The following is a 5516-nucleotide window of genomic DNA, read 5'->3' as shown; positions in this document are numbered from 1 at the left end:
ACATTTTTGGTTTTTTTTAGTAAATTGTTGTTTTACAAAAATCACAAAAAATAACGTTTTCTGCATTTTAGTGTTTAATGTCAAAATTTTGTGATTTGGTATTAATTATTGGTGATAATTATTATATAGAGTTAATTAGTATATTTTAAGTTAATTTGGGTTTTTACAATTTAATTTAGGATTTTAGTTTTAATTTTTGAAAAAAAAGGAAGAAAAGAAAAGAGAAAGAATTAATAAAAGATAAGAAAATTGGAATTGGGCCAAGTTTTAATTTAATTCTTCAAGCCCAAGTCAAATTCTCCCATACCCATCCAAAACCCGTAACCCGTTTTCCCCAGACCCCTGAAGCTCGTCTTCTTCGACGAGACTAGCCTCACCAGCTCCTCCGTTCACCAAGTCTCGCTAGAAATGGCAATCAGCAGTGACGAAAGGCCATGGACGTGACTGAAACCTTTGTTAATCGTCTGAGTTTTCCGGCAAGGCATTTGATTTTCGAGTCGAAGTCCTAGCCGCCGATTCAGGGAATGGTTCGAGGTCTGATTCAGTTACTGCTCAGCAACGCACACACACACCTATCGTCTTCTTCACATCACAACTGGATGACCCCAGCCCGCCACCAACAGACTCGTCGCAGACTCCAGCAGTTCCCAGTTGTGTCTCTTTTCAACTTCCTCACTCGAGAGACCATCCCTTTAAAAAAAACAAAAAAATATTCTGGTTTTCTTCTTTCATTTTTCCGACTTTCGTCTCAAAATCAGAGGCATTGTCTTTCAATTTTCGTTCCAAAATGGAGGTCAGTAGAGTTTGTATGTGGATTTGAAATTGATTGTGCCGATTCGAGGTCCGTTTTTGAATTTTGTGGCTGTTTCGGTGAGTTTCGAGATCGGGTCATGGTTCCGTTCGAGGTTTTTGATGAAGCTCTAGTTCTACAGTTTGAGGACATCATTTGGTTAGTATTTCAGGAATTTTTACAATTGTAAAGGTTCGATATTATTTCAGATTTTCATTAGTGCTTATACTCTTTATTTGCTCTTTGGTTGAAATTCCTTCACATGTTCCAATTAGTTATGTTCTTGATACATTCTGTTGCGGATTGTTTGTGTGAGTTTTGTTATTTTAATCTGATTCTTTTATGGTTTAAATTTTTGAGCACTTGATTCATTGGGGTTGAGTTAAGATAGTCATGGCCCTTCGATTATATAGACCTGAACCCATTTAGTTGAATTAGCCTAAGAATTGTTTAATAAAAGGGATTATCTACCTAACCAACTAAAGAAGCTTCTAGTAGTGGTAAGGATTAGATTTCACTATTGAAAAATTTAATTCAATAAGGGTTGAGTGGAATCAATTTTTAAAATGTTGAAAGGCCATTTTGTGATTCAAAAGGGCATTTCCATTTGACTTTTTAAGACACATACACTGAGTTCATACAGAGGGGAGAGAGAGTCCAAAGAAGAAGAAAAGAAATAGAGAGATTCTTAAGAGATAAAATCCATAAAAAAACCACTGGCATTTACTATTTTATTGATCTTTCTTCAAGACTTTCTGATTTTCTTCAATTTCTTAAGATAAAGGTTTCCTATTCTGATATTTGAAAAAAAATGGATTGATGTTTGGTGGTTGGAAAATCTTTTTGATCAAAATCTGCTCAGAGTCACTGTGCTATTGGTATCTGATTTCAATTTCTGAGGTTCGAGAGTTATTGAACCTATTCTGGTTCATCTGGGCTTGCAAGTATTTTAAGTCAAGGGTTGTGGTTTAGTTCTTTGCCGTTTGATCTGCTGTCACTGCTTCTCCTGATTCTCAGATTGATTTTGGTTCTATCTCTTGTCATTATTCAGGTACACGCTTCTATATTCCACCTAATGTAAAACTTGGTTTGGAATCAAATGGAAATATGGAGATTTGAGTAGTAGTTGTGTTTGTAGTTTAGTTTACTTGTTAAGAAGAATTGCTTATTGTCCATTACCCCTGTTTAATTGTTTCTCTTTCTTTAGGTCTGTTTGAGTTAGATTTGGATTGAATTTTTAGTCATATGCATACTGCCTTGTGATTGTGGTGATGTATGAGTTGAATGGAGGCAGTAAGTAAGATGTTGTGTTCCTGCTATCTGAGCTATGAATTGTACTCCATTTTAATCCCTTTTCTTCTCATTGACCAGTTTCTTGTAGCACTGTTTGTTTGATACGTTTTGACATGATATTTCCATATGCTATTTGTAGTTACTAATGGAAATTTAGTTAAATGTGAGTTTGTTCTAATATTAAGTAGAACCTATTAGTTTCATGGGAAAATACTTCTAAAGGTCATATTTGGTGTGAACTTTGCAAAAACAATTGGTTTTGGGCATCACATTTATATAAGATATAGAGAAAGAAAGCTGGAGAGAGCTAAGAAATAGAGATATATGGGTTTAGGAGAGTAGTAAAAATGCACTAGAGGAGATCAACCGCAATAGAGTTGGAACACCAAAAGAACATCCTTAGACTCCCTTTCTTCTTGAACAAAAATGAATCATGCCTGAGTTTGCTTAAGAATTCTGGACAACCATGTAGAAGCTCCAAGACCTCACCTAAAATCAACCGTTACACCCAAGGAGACCCTTCTTCTCCAAAGAGACCTTAGGATCTAAGGGCTGAAGAAATCAACCAACAATCAGACCAAAACCAATGACCCTTAAGCCCATCTTCTCCAACCTGCAACAGTCGTTGCTTCTTCTTCTTCACCCGGATCTTGAGCACGACCAAAACAAGATTAAAACTGACTCCAAACCAGCCCCTTACTCCAACTGAAAAACAGCCGCTCAAACAGCCATGAGAATCCCTTTATCTCCATCAAATCACAGCAGCCATCCTCCTCAGTAAAGGGCTGCACAAGCCTGCTGCAATCGGCATAAAAACAGCCTTGAAACTAGCTTCTTTCGAGTTAAAATCAACTCCAAAACGTAGCTGAAATCTCTGTCTCCAACAGCTGTAAAACTGAGTCGTGAAGCCATTCCAAAACCACTAAAAATCTGCTGCGAATCTGTTGAAAAATAGTCCCAAAACCCTTCAGCATATTCACTCCTCTCCGATTCCCCATCAAACCCCTCACACTATAGAACTTTCCTTCATCTTATACATATCCTCACTCATGCGAAAGCATGCTGAAAATTGTTAGAAGCAACTGAGAAGAGTTCTGAAAACTCAAAAGGTTCATTTAGGATTTGAAATACTGAAAAGCTTCAAAAAAAAAGGAAGAAAATAGGAGTGCAAGGGATATTTGCAAGGATTTATTTTCTGCTCCTTAGCTTAGCATTTCTGGATTCGAAACTCTGTTAATGTTTGCTCGATTCTGCTGATTTTGCAGTTGTATTGTTGATTTGCAGAGCTTTATTTCCGAATATGTTTGTTCGTCTTTAAGCTGCTGTTTCAACTCGATTCGGAATGGTAAAAAATGTTAATTATTAAATTTGTGAAGCAATTGAACCTTCTTATTCATAAAAATGTGATTTAAGTTTTATGTCAATCTACTTTGAATCACTGTCTTCGCAACATGATTCTGTTATCTTCCAGTTAATTTGATTGCTAAACTAGTATCAACTGAGTATGATGAAATGACAGATTATGTGATGTGCTTAATTAACTGCTGGCCAATTTATTTTATTGCCGTCGGATGGAATTATGAGGCGTTGTAATTGTTGACTTCAATGGATGGCTGTTACTACTGACTAAGAATGCGCTAAAGTCATTTAGCAATTCTTCGTGGATTATTAACATTGACAAACCGGGCAGATGTAAAAATTAAAACTCTTTCACCTTTTGTCTTGTTTTAGTTCTTTGTGATTAGAGTGGTAAGTTATACGACCCCTTTATTGTTTGTCGAGTTCCGCTTTAGTGATTTGAGAGTTGTGAGGAGTTGGGTGTATTTGCTGTTATATGGGTTTTCAATATCGGGTCTACATGGAAATGCTGCATGTAAGTCTGATTTTTTTTCTTTTCTTTAGGTAAATAAGAAAGACCCTTCCAATTGATAAAATAAAGTACTCACGTCAAGAAATAAATATAGAAAAGGTGCTTGCTGGTCAATGTTAAGTAAATAAATTGTGCGCCAAAGATGTTACTCTCTTTTAGTTGCTTTGGCAGTCTAGATTGTATAACTTCAATGATGCTATATGATATTAGTTGGGTACAATCTTTTGAAATTAGAATCGAGGTGTGCCATCCGTTGAATTTTCCATAGCCCTTGCAAACTTGAAAGTGCCTAGTTGTTTTAGGCGCGCTATTTAAAATTACTTCCCTAAACTCGGGTGCACATTTATGTGACCCAAATCCAAATTTCAACAATGTTATATAAAATGTGTCGTGAACCACGGGTGCATTTCATGTAGTGTGGCTTATGATGTGTTTTAAATAACTTTGAATTTTTCCCGAAATATTAAAAGCGGCTAAAACATTTTTTTTTGTTTTTTTTGCTTTTTTGTTTTTTGCTTTTTGCTTTTAGTACCAATTATGGGTATGTATGATCCATTTTCACGTTAGGACCATTTTGAAAGATCACTAAATGAAAAAATGTTAGAATAAGATTTTAATTTAATCCCAATAATTCATCTCATATTTTTGTTTTAGTAGCCTCTTTGTTAATTAATTTCACATTAAGACTTTGGTACAAAAGCATCTGCACTATGTTGATCCGTACTTGTTCATTATATTATAGTAATTCATATGTGGGGATGTATATTTGTATGATCTAAAGAAAAAGAAAAGGAAAATAGTCATACTTAATTACTTACCTAATTGATACCACTGTTACTGCTGCTTGTAATTCAAAGTAAGAAAAAGAAGATTAACGCAATAGATGGTTGATTAGTCATGAAGATCGTTGGTTGATTTGTCCATGTGGTTATCCAATTTAGGAATAATAATAATTCAAGAACATCGTAGTTTGCTTTAGGCTTGATTTAAACTAGTACTGTGATTATGTATACGTTCGCATAACATAATTGCGAATTTAATTCTAAAAAGTAACTCGAGGGATGCGTTCGCGCAATTTCAACCAAACCTTTCTTAATATAAATAAACCAAGCGTTATTAATTGTGGACATGTTTGCGTGACATGATTTTTTGACGCGCCAAAAGAAAAGAGTATACATGCGCGTAACTCAATTCTTTAATTACAAAGTATAAATCACTAAGCGACCATGCTAGAACCACGGAACTCGGGAATGCCTAACACCTTCTCCCGGGTTAACAGAATTCCTTACCTGGATTTCTGTATTTACAGACCAATAAATAAGAGCAAACTTCCTCGATTCGGGATTTTAACCGGTGACTTGGGACACTATAAATTATTCCAGGTGGCGACTCTGAATTTTAATTGAAATAATTAATCCCGTTTCGATTGTCACTTAAATTGGAAAAAACTCCCTTATATACACCTTTATAGGGTGTAGGTAAAAAAGGAGGTGTGACAGTGACCACAAAGCTGCTTTTGCAGCACCGCACCTGCGGTCCTATAGTCGTAGGTGCAGTTATGAC

At 35.6% G+C, this 5516-nt stretch overlaps 1 long non-coding RNA gene across 1 annotated transcript; it reads left to right on the top strand.

The window, feature by feature from the left end:
- Nucleotides 1-251: 251 nt before the first annotated feature.
- Nucleotides 252-2170, top strand: LOC107792311 (uncharacterized). The gene is made up of 2 exons (XR_001649504.2): nucleotides 252-949; nucleotides 1842-2170. It is a non-coding gene; the product is annotated as an uncharacterized LOC107792311 (long non-coding RNA).
- Nucleotides 2171-5516: the final 3346 nt, after the last annotated feature.

This window comes from Nicotiana tabacum, chromosome 22 (assembly GCF_000715075.1).
Source record: "Nicotiana tabacum cultivar K326 chromosome 22, ASM71507v2, whole genome shotgun sequence".
NCBI classification, from domain to species: Eukaryota; Viridiplantae; Streptophyta; class Magnoliopsida; order Solanales; family Solanaceae; genus Nicotiana; species Nicotiana tabacum.
The sequence above is the reverse complement of the archived record's forward strand: the minus strand, read 5'-3'. Positions and strand labels throughout refer to the sequence as shown.